Source organism: Microcaecilia unicolor, chromosome 9, assembly GCF_901765095.1.
Source record: "Microcaecilia unicolor chromosome 9, aMicUni1.1, whole genome shotgun sequence".
Taxonomy (NCBI): Eukaryota; Metazoa; Chordata; class Amphibia; order Gymnophiona; family Siphonopidae; genus Microcaecilia; species Microcaecilia unicolor.
Window position 1 is genome coordinate 50,541,725 of NC_044039.1, and position 16,737 is coordinate 50,558,461.

General features: G+C 45.0%; 1 protein-coding gene across 4 annotated transcripts in view; it reads left to right on the forward strand.

The window, feature by feature from the left end:
* Positions 1-16,737, forward strand: part of TEAD4 (TEA domain transcription factor 4) — a 346,867-nt gene that overhangs the window by 153,855 nt on the left and 176,275 nt on the right. The window lies entirely within an intron of this gene.

The following is a 16,737-nucleotide window of genomic DNA, read 5'->3' on the forward strand; positions in this document are numbered from 1 at the left end:
GGCCAATTTACTTGTTTTCTGCTTTTAACATTCCAACTCTGTGCTGCAGCGAGAAACTATACCTCTTGGGAGGATGACTGTTGTCACTGTCTAGGAATATTAACAGAACTTGAGGTAGAACCTTAAGTGACATATTCAGCTGGACTACAGTAGTTGGTGGGACTTTGGTCTGACCTGGAGAGGTAAGACCAAGAATCAGAAGCAGTCCTGGGCAAATGGAAAAGGTACTTTGCAAGATGAAGTGGGAAAAGTGGTGGTGGTGGTGGTGGGAAGGGGGAAGTGAGGATATTTCAGGCACTATAGAATGGATAGGGGGGAATTCATCAATGTGCAGTAAAAATGTGTCCTTTATTGAACCTTGAAGTCCCACGGGATTTGGGGGATGGCACCCGGAGTGGACAGGACTGATTGGGCATCACACCTGCCTGAAGAGACCACCCCCCAGATGACCACCCCTCTAGAGTCCCCGGACCATTAATAACCGGTAAGGTAGCCACTATGGGGGGGGGGGGGGGGGGGGGACAGGCCTTAGGAGGGACTTTACATCAGGAGGGGGGGGGGGGAACCAGAGCTCCAGGCTGGGAGTATCAAGCTGCAGCTTTGCGGCCCAATTCTTCCAGATGGTAAAATAACCCCAGCAAAAAGCTGGGGTTATTTTATCATGCTTTGGAGGCTGTAATGCGACTTGCGGTGTACCAGCACAAGTTGCATTAGGGTATTTGCATAGAAATGAGATGCATATTAATGAATGCAAAACATGCATTTACATATTTTGCATCTCATTACTCACTAATCCGTGGCGACTTAAATATCGCCATGGTCTTTTTAGAAAAGCGGTGTTAGGGCTGTTAATGTGACTTAAAGCCACTGTTTGAAAGCCACGTTACAGACAAGTGCCCGATCTAAAAAAGATTTCTTTAACATAGTTATATTGCAACAGTGCACAATTGTAGAGAGAAAATGCATAGCTACAATTAAATAGTGCACCATTGCAGGGATAACACTATTGGAGGTTTTTCTGACTAATGAGGAAGCTCGCCCGGCTGATAAAGTGCAGAACACGCAATAAGCCGAGCAACTGAAGTCTTTTCCTCCAGTATAATACATTAACATAGGGGACTCCATACTTATTGTCGCACATATTGGAAGTACCTCTAAATGTAGCAAGAAGTGTATGCATTGTAGAACAACGTGCATGCTTTTTGTTATGCTGAAAGACAGCAATTTTCAGACACCCAGTTTTATATGCGCAGCTTGTTACTTATCTGCATAAATGGGTTGGTTTATTGTCTTCTGTATTTTCAGTGTTTTGAGAAATACTAAATTGGAATGTGTGATGTTGACAAGAGATGGAATGTTTGCTTGCTGCAGTCTATTTGTAAATTTGATGTATATTTTTGTACCATCTTTTTTAAATGATTGTTATTTTAGGTATTTTGTTTAAATTTATTGTTGACAGTGTTGGGTTTTGATGTGAGATGGGTTGAGGGTTGGGTTGGTAATTAGATTGTGGTTTTGTGCTCCCTGTTTATTTTGGTTTAATAGTTTTATTATGATTTTAGTTTTGTAATCTGCTTTAAACCCTATTACTAGGGTAGAAGCAGAACATTCTGTTATTAAGGGTAGATCAGTAGAATGCAGTACTGAAAGTCCATCTGTAAGTCTGGATGCGTATTGCTTCTGAAGAGTTTATCCATCTCTAACTGTTCCTAATTATTATACGCTGAACTTAACTTTAGGATCGCACCAGTGTTAGTAGTTTTGCTAGTTTGCTCTAGGGAAAACTACAGGAAAACCTGTTATTCTCATTTGCATATTCTTATTAAATTCCTATCAAGTTCACAGTGGGCAATCGGAAGACTTTCTGAGCTAACCTCACCAAGACACTGTTTACGTTACTGCTGCAATCTGAGTTGTTACCAGTGTGTTAAAGCTAAATGTCATCTTCCTTATAGCGCCTATGTGTTGGCTACAACTGTTTTCAGCTGTCAATGTTTAGTCTGACTTGGCGTTATCTCCCTTGGACTCTAGTGCTCTTAGCTGCCAGAGGCACAGTGGAGCGTGCCCTGCATCACTGCATCTCAGACTCTTGGATTTTAATTGTATAACAGGTTGCCTAGGTTAATTGGGCAGGAAGGTACTTATTTTAGCCTATTTTATAAAGACATATAGGTGTCCATGTATCTTTATAAAATACTAGCACAAATCCTGTAGAAATTGCACCTAAGTTGAAGGTGCAGACCTTATGCCAGTTTGAGAGCAGGGGTAAATGTTAGCATGTGCTTTATAAAATAAATGTATATGTTTTATAAGGCACATGTTAACATTTACTCCTGAGCATACCTATTATTTTTTCACGGAGAGAGTAGTGGATGCTTGGAATGCCCTCCCGCAGGAGGTGGTGGAAATGAAAACGGTAACGGAATTCAAACATGCGTGGGATAAGCATAAAGGAATCCTGTGCCGAAGGAATGGATCCTCAGGAGCTTAGTCAAGATCAGGAGGACTTTTTTCAGCGCTCAAATTTGGGCACCATTTACTGAATTTAGTCCTTTACAACTGAATAAATCATAATAAAGTACATCATCAAAACATATCATTAGTCTAAAAGACATTAATACAATACTGATGCCCAATTTTTCCAAATATTTTCCATACCTGCACAAATGGACAAAGTCAAAAGCCCTACTGCAATCCTGTTGGTGAGGTGTACTATCCAGTTGTTTAAGCTTCTTTGTAAACGTTAAAGACTAGGTACCAGATGCAAACAATGATACAAATACACCAAAGAGTCTTCAAAGTTTTATTGTCAGAAATTAACCCTGAAATGCTGTTCATTTTCTGGGCTGTTTTCAAAGGGATTTAAGGACCAGAGTTCTCAGTTCTCACAGATAGCTCTTTATTCGGCATGCTAAATCCTTGATTGATTTTTATCAATATATGGATCTACTTCTTAATATAAATCATCTTTCATTACAACCTTCTGGTGTGCAGTTGGATACCTCATGGAGAGAACTGAATTGATGTGTGAGTAAGGTATGAGGTAACTTTTTTGGCTAGTCAGATGTGCTTTGCTCACAGCATAATACATTTTGAGATTAGTTACTCTGTTTGTGCAGAGCAGGTAGATACAATTCAAGATGCTTTGGGCTTGGATTATTTACATTTGTGATGAATACCCCAACCCTACACCCAAACCTGCCTCCTTACCTCCCTCCCCAAAAACCTTGATAGAAAGCAGAAGGAATTGAATGGCAGCAGAATAAAAGATACTGTGAAAATGAACGACAGATGAACAGCAAGTTATCCTATCTAAAAGCAGATCAAATCCTCATATTTGTAAATTATCTACAGATGGGATTAAATAGTGTGGTAATTAAATTTGCTAATGACACAAAGTTATTCAAAGATGTTAAATCGCAAGAGGATTGTGAAAAATTGCAAGGTGTCATCGTTGATGATACGTTGAAACACTGCTCAGTGTGCAGCAGCAGCTAAGACAAATAGAATGTTAGGAATTATTAGGAAAGGAATGAAAACAAAAATGAGGACGTTATAATGCCTTTGTATTGCTCCATGGTGTGATTGCACCGCGAATACTGTGTGCAATTCTGGTCACCGCCTCTCAAAAAAGATATAGAGGAATTAGAAAAGGTATAGAGAAGGGCGACAAAAATGATTAAGGGGATAGGACAACTTCCCTATCAGGAAAGGCTAAAGCAGAAAGGGCTCTTCAGCTTGGAGAAGAGACGGTGGAGGGGAGATATGATAGAGGTCTATAAAATACCAAGTGAAGTGGAATGGGTAGACATGAGTTGCTTGTTTACTCTTTCCAAAAATACTAGGATTAGGGAGCATGCAATGAAGCTACTAAGTAGTAAATTTAAAACAAACTGTAGAAAATATTTCTTCGCTCAATGTGCAATTAAACTCTGGAATTCATTGCCAGAGAATGTGGTAAAAGCACTTAGCTTTGCAGGGTTTAAAAAAAGGTTTGGATAATTTCCTAAAAGAAAAATCCATAAGCCCTATTTGATCATAGGAAAATCCACTGCTTATGTCTAAGATAAGCAGCATAAAATCTGTTTTACTGTTCTGGGATCTTGCCAGGTACTTGTGATCTGGATTGGCCACTTTTGGAAACAGGATACTGGGCTCAATGGAACTTCGGTCTGTCACAGTATGGCAACGCTTATGTTCTTATGTTCTAACTCTTTTAGTGGGCCTCTGGGAAGAGGCCTTGAATGGAAAAAAGAGAGAGGCAGTTGGTACTTTGGCTGGAACTCTGAAACCCAATGCTTGATTTTGACAGAAAAGACACAACTGCTGGCAGGTTCCTTGCACTATGACAGGCCTCATTGAGAGTTATTCTAAGAACACAACATGTGATCAAGTTACTGATTGATATTTTATAGGGGCTTTAAAAAAATGAGCCATCTGACAGCTTGTGACAGCTTACAGCACATTCCAGACAAGTAGAGAGTGTTTATGACCCTAATAGCAAATAGCCTTTAGGTTGGTGGTAAATACTAATGGATCCCCAGGCCTCTATGGGATGTGGGAATCAGTCACACTGTGCTCAACAAAAGATCTTTTAAAGTGATTTCTACACAATCCTAGATCTGATGTTGATGTTTTTCCAGTTTATTCTAATTTTAGATTTTCAGTTTGTCACACACTTGTGTTTTTCTCTTTTTTCTTTTTCCTTTGTTGTCCTCTATTTTTCTGCCTGTTGACCCCAGGTTAGAAAGCAACACCTCAGAATAAACAAAATGGGACCAAGGAGGCAATATTCAAATGGTCCGCACTGAGACAAAATCCAAGGGCACTTTTAACCCAGGACTTTGGATCAGTATTTTCAAAGCAGAAGTCCTCTGCACTTGTGACAGGTTTCAAAGTGGATATATGGTCATACTTTTGCTTTGGAAAATGATGCAAAGTCTGCAGGTATCTGTGGACCTTGTCCCAACATGGATAAGTTAAAAATTGTTCCTGTAATATTGAAGCCTAGAAAACAGAAAAATGAACAGGAGCCTGATCTACAATACTATGATCTAAATGGTGTATGTAACACATCTGCTATGCAGCAGTGTACTATAGCAAGGGAGATTATCTTTCAAATAGTAGCTTTTTGACTTTTTTCTTTTTTTGTTCAAATTTTTATTGTTTTACATAACATTTGTGTGTAAATGACCTTATGATGAGTAATATGTACTGAATAATAAGAAAAATATATAACAAAATGAAATATAATAATAGCACATGAGTGTCTACAAGATCCATATTTAAGGATAATGTGTCCAAAACAACTACAAGGTAGAAACAGCATTAGCTGGAAGTAAACTCCTGTACAGGTGTCCACATTTTTTGTAATACTTTAAACTTCCATTTTTTTTCCACAGCCACATGCTCAAATTTTGCAATTAAACACAGAGTTCCACCATTGTATGTATTTCAGTTTAGTGAAATCTTTCCAGTGATGTAGGATCGATTTTTATTGCAATATGTATCAATAGTAGTAGTAGTTTGGCTTTGTGATCATCAAGTGGTGTAGATAGTGCTCTTGCATCTAGTAGTAGAATGTTGTAGGTTAAGGGTTCGTTTATTTGTATAAGTTGACATATAATTTTCAGAGGAACAATAGTGTTTTAAGTGCGTACAGTCAAAAATTAAGTGATGTAAAAAACCAACAGCAGAATGACAAGACAAACATTTATTGTAAGCGTCTTTACTAAATTTTGCAGTTCTGGAAGGCATCAAGTGGGATCTATGCAAAAAAAAAAAAAATAAACTGATTGCATCATGGCAGCAGACCGGGAAGATCTGAGTAAAGTAGGACACAAAGAGGGGCATTTTCGAAAGAAATGTCCAAGTTGCAATTTGGACGTCCTTGCAAAACGGCAAAATCCAGGGGCGGGGAAACCCATATTTTTGAAACAAGATGTACGTCCATCTTTCGCTTCAAAAATACCGTCAGAGACGTCCAAATCCTTAAATTTGGACGTCCCTAGACATGGACATTTCTGACTTCAGCGATTTTCGAAACCAAAGTCGTCCATGTCAAAAACGTCCAAATGCAAGCCATTTGGGCATGGGGGAGCCAGCATTTGTAGTGCACTGGTCCCCGTGACATGCCAGGACACCAACCAGGCACCCTAGGGGGCACTGCAGTGGACTTGATAAAATGCTCCCAGGAACATAGCTCCCTTACCTTGTGTGCTGAGCCCCCCAACCCCCCCCACCCCCACTACCCACAACTGTACACCACTACCATAGCCCTTACGGGTGAAGGGGGGCACCTATATATGGGTACAGTGTGTTTGTGGTGGGTTTTGGAGAGCTCACTGTTTCCTCCACAAATGTAACAGGTAGGGGGGTATGGGCCTGGGTCCATCTGTCTGAAGTGCACTGCAGTACCCACTAAAACTGCTCCAGGGACCTGCATGCGCTGTCATGGACCTGAATATGACATCTGAGGCTGGCATAGAGGCTGGCACAACATATTTTTAAAGATGTTTTTTTAGGGTGAGAGGGGATTAGTGACCACTGGGGGAGTAACGGGAGGTCATCCCCGATTCTCTCTAGTGTTTATGTGGTCATTTCGGGCACCTTTTTGTGCCTTATTCATAATAAAAACACGTCCGGGAGAAAATGTCCAAGTGTTCGTCAGGGACGTCCTTATTTTTTTTTGATTATGGATCAAAGATGTCCAAGTGTTAGGCACGCCCAAGTCCCGCCTTCACTACACCTCCGACACGCCCCCTTGAACTCTGGACGTCCTTGCGATGGACTGCAGTTGGAGACGTCCAAAATTGGGTTTTGATTATACCGATTTGGACGTCCCTGGGAGAAGGACGTCCATCTTCCAATTTATGTTGAAAGGTGGACGTCCTTCTCTTTCGAAAATTAGCCCAATAGCCTTCCAACTAGCTGAGGAAATATGATCATTTAAATCTCTGTCCCAAATTTCTTCAGAATTAGTAGTGGTTGAGTATTTCCGAAATTGGAACATTTTATACCAATTAAAAGCAGGTTTGTGACCTGCAGAAATAGTATGACATAAAGTCCAGGAATTAGGTTGTTCAGTAACTATGGTTGTCACATTTAGCTTGGATGATATACAGTGTTTTAATTGTAGTTAATAGAAATATTGACTATGAGGCAGATGAAAATGGGCAGAGAGTATGTCAAAAGATATCCATGTGGAGTTACTAACTAATTGGTCAACCATCATATAGCCAGATATTTCAGAATAATATTTGGGAAGATAATCTTAAAGCACATAATAGCAGTTCTAGAGCCAAGTTAAATAATAAAGGAGATAGTGGGCATCCTTGTTGATAAAATGGGGAAGATATAATATTATTTATCTGGAATCTAGTGGTTGGTTTAGAGTAGAGAACTTTAATCATATGGATAAATTCTTCTGAAAAACCAAACCATTGTAGTACCAAGAACAGAAAGGGCCATTTAACTTGGTCGAATGCCTTTTCTGCATCTAGACCTATTGCAATGGCTGGTGCAAGAGACTGTTGAGTAGCCGCTATTATATTAGTAAATAATTATCATATGAAAGAACCAGGCACACCCATTAAAGGGGGGCCGACCACAACCGGGCTGAAGGCCAGCGAAGACAGAAGTGTGGGGGAGGGTACAGGGAGGGCCTAGCTAGAGAGCAGAGGTAGTAGTGGGAGGGAAACAAGGGGTAGCAAGGGGAGGGGGCAGGAAAGAAGGGGAGGAGCAAGGGAGGAGGAGAGAGGAATTTGAACTGCACAGGAAGTCCTTTTGAATTTGGAAGCAGGAGAAGAGCAACCCTGGGCAGCAGCTCCTGAAATTTTTACAGGCACATGTTTTGTGTCTGCCCTGGGCAGAGCTTGTGCAGAGTACAGCCAAAGAAGCTCTTACAGCAGAGCACGATATTCCAGCAAATTGAGAACAAATTTTACGGTATGTAGACATTTAAAACTTTGTGCAGCTGCAAGGCATTTTAGCTTTCTCCTGCCGACCCCCATTTAGCTTTTCCAGGATGGCCGGCCATCTCAGGTTAGCTGCTATCTCACGGCATTACGCGCACTACGCTAGAGTCCCACATACGCTGCCCATGGCGCATGGCAGATGGGTTTGCCACAGCGCGGTTGCCGTTTTTGGCCGGCCATGCAGTGCTCGCAATCCGCAGTGCATAGCATGGCACTGAGGCACGTCTCGGAAGACCCTGTGCACAGTACTGAACCGAGGCGCAAACGATCTCAGGGAGACGAAAACACCTTTAATGGTACGTCATTTTTGCTCTTCTCCTGCCTCAGCGGCACACCGCACGTTAAGATGCGGTGATGGCCAGCCACTAATACTTGGCCGACAGTTACGTACTATACGGCAACGGACCTTTGAGCCCCGTTGTGGCTGGCCACGCCGTGTTATCAAATTCGATAAATTAATGCGGAATAAGCCGTCCATGCCATTACGGCGACGGACCTTAAGCCCCGTTATGGCCGGCCACACCAGATTTTTGATGTAATGCAGCAAAAATGATTGCAGTATAAGTCGCTCATGCTGTATAAGCCGCCCAGGCCACGCAGAGCTTTACAAGCCCCATTGTGGTCGGCCACACCGTGTTATCTAATTCGGTAAAATTTAGTGTGTTATAAGTCGCCCATGTTGTATAAGCTGCCCATGTCACGCAGCACTACGGCCATGCCATGTTTTCTACTCGGTCGACTACGCTTCATCCTAAACGTTACTTACCGGCACCATGTCTGTATGATTGGCCTGCCATGCGATATTTGAGATGCGGGTTTTTGCAGAAACGTCCACATTCCGATCCTCGCTAGTCAGGGTCTTCTCTTGCGGGCCACTTAGGGGGAGTCCCAAATTGGCGGGACATGCGCTTCACTACACGTTGTAATTGCCCACCCATACAGTCGGCCATTAACCTACAGAGGCACGTACGGCAGCGGTGAATTTCGATAGGGTGGCCATTTGCATGAGTGCCGATTGTAAAAACGGTGGCCACTTTCAATACACCACCCATTCCGACTAGCAGTAAAATTTGGAAAAGGCAGCCAGTTTTATGGCACAAAAATTCACTAGAATGGACATTCCAAATACAAATTTAACCCCAGCAGCCACCTTGGATGCCGCACGCATGTGTCTTTGACACACGGCATAGGCTGGAGCAATTGATATCATACCGTTTGGTGCCAGCATAGCGGGACACAGTACTTAGGGGCATCAGACAAACATATCGGTTACAGTATGCTACTCTCAGCTGCCGTTAGGACCAGGTCCACGGGGGGAAGGGTTGGTACAACAGTGTTAGTCCTAGAGGGCCATGTGCACTTAGCGGCCATTTTGACTAGAGCGGCCACGTGGACTAAAGCAGCTAATTTGAAAATGGTGGCCATTTTGATAGAAGGACCACCGGTCTTACTGATTTATCTGACAGATTTACAGGGGCCCGGCCATTTTAATTTTAGCGACCCATTTTGCATACGGCAGCCGTTTTGACTACCAGGCCAAATTTGAATGTAACAGCCATCGCCTGTGGGGCTTTAGGCCGGCCATTTAAGGAAGGGTGCACTGCGCAGACAGCACGCAGTCGGATATATAGCTGTGAGCAAGGAGGGTACAGTTTACACAGGCACCATAGGATGCACGCAGCGATTGGGGAAGCCGGCGTCACCACAATCAGTTATTATGAGGTCATTTTGCTTTAAATTGTCTATTCTTTTAGTCTCTCCATTGCAGTAATGTCATTGTAGTGTGCGAAGGAGACCTATGCACCAGCAAGGCCAGCCAAGCGGCCCACCAAAACTCCGCCAGCTAAGACGCGGAGTGCTGCGGCCCCAGACCTTAGACGTCACAGTGGACCTACACCACAAGCACAGACGGTGCGGGGGCCTGCAAGGGAGGTAGCAGCACCGCAGACTCCACCTCCATAGTTGCGGGGCTACCGCCAGTACTAGCAAGGGGTAAGTCTAATGACAGCACCACACTCCTTCCAGCGCAGACGCATGACATAACTAGATATGCAGTACGGGATGATAAGAACGGGTAACGGAGCCCAATATGGCAGGACAGAATGCGGTTGTGGCACCGGTCGGTGCACAGGGGACCAGTCAGGATGTGGGAGTACTTAATCACAGGAGCCATGCATTAGGTACCGTTCTCACAATACAGGTGGATTGATATCTTCTCCCTCCTTGTGTGGGAGTTGCATGAGGAGGGTACCGTAGGCAGAGATAGCGTAACAGATAAGACCCCAAGATATTCGGGTCCTTCATGGACTGGTCGTAGGCTGTTCACATACTTAGGACACTCAGCTGTTCACATACTCAGGACACTCACTATAGTGAAGGAAACGGAAAGGGGCCCGGACTTGGTGTGGGATATGGAATACAATTTTAAAAGCGCATGAGATATTTAGGGGACAGGCATGGCTTAACTAAGATATTAAATTTACAAGAAAGCAGTGCAGACAATCCATTCATATCGGGTCAGCACCAGTGGTAGTCCTGTCAGGCAATGCCGTCAGGACAAAGGCAGGACGGAGGCAGCGGACATTGCACCTAGCACCCGACACGCCCGCGCGGGCAGGCATGCTGCAGGGCAAGGCAGGCTCCCCAGAGACAGGGAACAGCAATCTAGTAACACGGGACAGGGTACTGAGGGAGCTAGCGCTCCCCCCATCAAGCTTATGAGACAGGAGAAAGCAACCTATTAACTCAGGACAGGGTCCGGAAGCCATCAAGCTTCAAGGTTAGCCCGTTACCCTGACAGAACGGGTGCATCACCACAGGTTTCCAATCAGGTTGCATGATTCCATATTAGAGGACAACACCACAGTGACAACTCTCCCCCAACAATGTATCCTCGATTCACATGCATCGACAGATAGCTGCAGGCAACATTACCAAAGAACTATTGCTAGGCTGCATAGCGGGGCTGTTTGAGGACCCGCCCTTCAAGGCAACAACAGTGTCCCCGCTAGGCATAATACCAAGGAAGGAGCTGGGGAAAGGTAGGCCCAGTCGTAATTTGTCCCGCCACATAGGAACATCAGTAAATGACTACATTGACCATAGCAGCTGTACAGTACAATATGCATCTGTAGACAATGCCATTCAAATAATTTGGCGGCAAGGCAACAAGGCACATTGGGCTAAGGTGGACGGAGATTCGGCTTTTCGCACCTTGCCTTTACACCCACAGCCCTTTCCCTTGTTAGGTGTCAGGTTCCAGGAGAGGTTTTATTGCGATAAATGTGTCCCCATGTGTGGCCACATTTAGTGCGCATACTTCAAAGAGCTTAGCATGTTTGTGCATGGGGTAGTGGAGCAACTAGCCCCCGCTAGGTCTCTGGTCCTCATCTGAAGGACTTCCTGTTCAAAGGCCGGGAATCACAAGAGTGGACGGATGTGTTATAGGTCTTTATCCACTTGGCACAGAAATTGGACATCCCATTAGCCGTTGAAAAAACAGTAGGCCCACGGCGAATCCTTACGTTATAGGTATTGAATTGGAACTAGATGTTCCAGACTGCCGGCTGACAAAATTGATAAGCTTGCCAGAGCGGCGAATACGAGGTGGCACTGTAAAAAAGCAAGGCTGAAGCAGGTACAGGAACTCCTGGGTCCAGTAGGCTTCGCAATAAGGGTGATTCCCAATAGCTTTAGCAACATCGGGAACAAACAAAGCGCATTTTCATCTCAGACGTACACAGGACATCAAGCGAGATTTAGCAGGTTCTTGGCCCATGGGATTTCATTTTGGCACGATTCACCCACTCTCACGGAAGCCCTGCATTTTATTTACAGATGCGGCAGATTTACTTCCAGGGAGCGTGGTGCGCAGCAAGCTCGGGTTTCAGCAGGGACCACGTAGGATATCATGTTTCCTGGGGGGACCTGGCATATCTCACAAGTCAATTGTAATTCCCTCAGACAATATGGCAGTAGTTGTCCGCCATGCACTTCCCACAAGTTATGTGCGCAGACAGATAGTTCCGCAGTGATTACAGCTAAACATATACCAGGCAGGGAGAATGATTATAGTGGATGCTCTTTCTCGTTTTTAGAGCGCAGACCCGGAAATGGGACCCGATGCTGCGATAGTTAACAGATACCTCGAGGACAAGATACACAACCGCACATATAGTCAACACTTAGAAGAGAAGGGTGGTACTGATATATTCCCGGCCCCCGGCATGTATGAAGGGAATTAGCAGAAACCAGGTCTCAATCATGTTCGCAGCCATCAGTTTTCTCGCCAAAGCGGTGGCTGTTCAAAATCCATCTAGGTCATTTGTTGTCACGAGACTGATGAAAGGATGGGGCAGGCCGGGGGTACCCTACCCAGGTAAAAGAAAACCCAGTACCGGCAGGGAAATGGGCTGTCTCTTTGCATCATTAGAGGAGATAAGTGACACTGAGTTTGAGGGCCGTCAAGTCAAATGTGCATTCTCATTAGCTTTGCATGGTGCTCTGCGAGTCAGTGAGTTGGTGGCTACGTACAAGCATGCCCACCATGGCATGTCCCTCTTAATACGTGACGCGGCCATTACAGCCGCAGCAACTGACCTACTTATTCGCTAATCAAAATGGATCGGAACGAACATGCCCTGTCCTGAACCTTCAAGCCGACTTAAAACAAAGACCAAAGACCAGCCTGCTGATTCATACACTATGTACAGTACCCACTCATTTAGGATTAGGGCAGCTACGGCAGTGGCAGCGCTAGGAGTGTCCATAGAGGCCATCAAAAGACTGGGCCGATGGCGACCTAATGTATACAAGCGCTACATCAGACCCATCTAGTGTATACAAGCGGTACATTGGACCCATTAAGGCATCCACAGCAAAGTGATAATGGTTGCTTGCACTGTGCTAACATGTCGCTTCCCATTATATTCTATTACAGGTATCCATATCCAGAATGAGCTGCAGCGGATTTGGATATGCGGTCACTCATCACTTGTATGTACATTAGGCACAGGGAAAGGCGGTGGGCGCATAGAAGGGCAGCAGTGAGACCGAACAGTGAGAGCCTGGGTTGTCAGGGCGATAGAGGAGCCAGGGCGATAGAGTAGCCAAAACAGGGTATAGGTAAGGGAGGGATGCTTCAGGCATTCATGTGTGCATTAAAAGTCATACGATCCCACATGACTTGCGAATAGATACAAGCTATAGCGTTAAGGCATGACCGCAGCTAGGAGGGGTGGGGGACCACGGCAAACGAGGTGTCGTTGCCGTGGCCTGTGGCGTTAGACTACAATGTTTACGCACAGCCAGCAATGGGTACACAGCAGCTTGACACATAACAGTTACAAGTTTGGGGTAACTACTGCTGCAGAAAGAGTTGTGTGGAAAATTATCAAGTTGATGCAAATGGTAGGCTTGCATGTGAGCAGCCTTGTTATAAGGAAACAACGTGTATACAGCTTGTCTCCTGGCTTGGGCGGCCGGGAGGCCTAGAACGTCATTTTGTAAATGTGGTAGGTGCCTCCTTCAACAGGAAACAACGTGTATACAGCTTGTCTCCTGGCTTGGGCGGCCGGGAGGCCTAGAACGTCATTTTGTAAATGTGGTAGGTGCCTCCTTCAACGGGAGGCACCAAGTGACGTCGGGTGCTTGGAAAACAGCACAGGGGGCCACAGGGGCTTGGTACGGCTTGGCCTGTGGCCCAGAATATGCAACTACGTGTAGAAGCTGTGTACCCGGGTAGAAATGCATGCTGGCATAATGATTAGTAGAAGATGTAATGTAATTTGTTTAAGTTGTAACAATTTTGATGTTCCTGGCTGCGGCCAAAATAAATCCAATTCTATCGAAGATACGGCTTGTAGTGTGGTATTGAAGGGGGCGGGGGTTGATACGTCTGAGTGTGTGCCGAATGCCCGAGTTGAGAACCAGGCACACCCATTAAAGGGGGGCCGACCACAACCGGGCTGAAGGCCAGCGAAGACAGAAGTGTGGGGGAGGGTACAGGGAGGGCCTAGCTAGAGAGCAGAGGTAGTAGTGGGAGGGAAACAAGGGGTAGCAAGGGGAGGGGGCAGGAAAGAAGGGGAGGAGCAAGGGAGGAGGAGAGAGGAATTTGAACTGCACAGGAAGTCCTTTTGAATTTGGAAGCAGGAGAAGAGCAACGCCCACCCGCCCACCCACTTGAGAGGCAAGATTTGTCGCAGCGAGGCGTTAGACTACAATGTTTACGCACAGCCAGCAATGGGTACACAGCAGCTTGACACATAACAGTTACAAGTTTGGGGTAACTACTGCTGCAGAAAGAGTTGTGTGGAAAATTATCAAGTTGATGCAAATGGTAGGCTTGCATGTGAGCAGCCTTGTTATAAGGAAACAACGTGTATACAGCTTGTCTCCTGGCTTGGGCGGCCGGGAGGCCTAGAACGTCATTTTGTAAATGTGGTAGGTGCCTCCTTCAACAGGAAACAACGTGTATACAGCTTGTCTCCTGGCTTGGGCGGCCGGGAGGCCTAGAACGTCATTTTGTAAATGTGGTAGGTGCCTCCTTCAACGGGAGGCACCAAGTGACGTCGGGTGCTTGGAAAACAGCACAGGGGGCCACAGGGGCTTGGTACGGCTTGGCCTGTGGCCCAGAATATGCAACTACGTGTAGAAGCTGTGTACCCGGGTAGAAATGCATGCTGGCATAATGATTAGTAGAAGATGTAATGTAATTTGTTTAAGTTGTAACAATTTTGATGTTCCTGGCTGCGGCCAAAATAAATCCAATTCTATCGAAGATACGGCTTGTAGTGTGGTATTGAAGGGGGCGGGGGTTGATACGTCTGAGTGTGTGCCGAATGCCCGAGTTGTGGCGCCCATGCATAAATTGTGATTGATCAGGATTGATTAATTTTTGTAGTACACATTGCAATCTTTCAGCTAAAAGTTTGGCATATAATTTGTAATCTATATTAATCAAAGGAAGGGGTCTATAATTTTGTACCATCAAAGGATCTTTACCAGGTTTGGGAAGTACTGTCATATTGGCCTCAGTGAAAGACCCATGGACATCACCTGATGTATGAGAAGAAAGAGTTCAAAATAGGGGATAATTTGGCTATGAAAGCAGAGTAGAACTCCGCTGTAAGTCCATCAGACCTTGGAGTCTTTTTCAGTGCCATATTCTTTAAAATGAGCTTTTTCTTTTCAGCAGTGATCAGGCAGAGGTATAAAGTATATCATAATTCCAAACAAAGAATAGTGGGGTATATTTACAGGGGCCAATATTCAGACTGTGGAAGGTAGCCAGGCTGGGTCCGGATATTCAATATGGGGCTGTTTCCAGTGACCAGCATTGGTGTATTTTGGCTGGTTTAAATTTAACTGGCCAAGCCAATATTCAGTCTTGTCTGGTTAAGTTTAAACCAGCCAAAGATATTCCAGCTATTTTGGCAGCCTAATTTGGCCTATAACCTGAAAAATAATTTTGCCAACCTTTATCAGTAAGGAGAGATTAAGTTAGCATGTACTCCAATCTTAAATAATAAAACCTCAGCAGCCCAGGGAAAGCTACATATTGCTCAAAAACCCCTTAAAGGGCAACTATCATCAGTTTTCTAATAAGAATTGGAAAAAAAGAAGTGGTAGAAAACAGCTCCTGATGCAGCAAAGCAAAACGGGGATCCCCTGTCGAGGATTTTCTAACCTGTGTTTCAGCTTGTCAATTTCATATTGGATCCAGTGGGGAGTCTGAAGACCTGTAGAGTCCCTAGAAATAAGAGTCTTGCTTTTTGTTTATTGCTGTGCACCACTTTCGGACCCCCCCCCCCCCCACCTGCCGCCGACCCTCCCCCGCCGCTTTTGACCCCTGCCGCCGCCACCAGGTACCTTTGCTGGAAATCTTCACGTTTTTCCTGTTTAAAAATGGCTATGAGTTGTACTTTTTTTTTTGGACATTATGAGTAGAACATCCCAATTCTGACTTGGGCACGCTTTCAAAAATGCCCCTCTTTGATTCACAATTATTAGCATATATCCAATATTTCAAACCAAGCGAAACAATTCACATCTTTCATGCTGAGAGTCTGTAATCACGGCAGGTTATACTTCTAGCGAGGAGACACATTGACAGGGAGACTATTGCATGGGTTCTGAATGGTGTGAAAGTTGAGGCCGATTGAATTTCAGTTCCGGTTTCAGCTTCGGCGCCAGAACTGGCTCAAAATCTGGACTTGGCCATGCTTTGGTTTTGGCTGAAAATGCAAGTGCAAAACTCCTTGTCCCTGCCTCTGTGACCACTCTTTACCGCCCTCCCTAAGCCTACCTTCAAAGCCCTGGAGGTCTAGTAGCCTTTTCAAGATGGGAACAATCCCCCGTTGCGCCTGCCCCCACCAGCTCCTTAGTCAAAATGGCTGCCATGATGCCCCAAAGCAGCCTTGCGAGACTGCCACAGGAGGTCATGGCAGCCATTTTGAAAATGGAACTGGCATGGGCAGGAGCAATTCCCAGTTGCTCCTTCAGTGCCGATTCTAATCTCAAAATGGCTGCTGCAAGGCTGCCGTGGGAAGTTGCAGCATCTATTTTGATTGCGGAGCTACAAGAGCAGGAGTAACTCGGGATTGCTCCTGCCCCAAAGAGGCCACTAGACCACTGGAGCTTTGAAGGTAGGTCAGGGGAGGGCTTACAGGCAGGGGGAAGACAGAGTTGGTGGTCAGTCGAGGGAATGGGTTTTCTGCCAGGGTGGGAGGCTAGCCAGAGGGTATGGCTTTTCTGGGGGGGG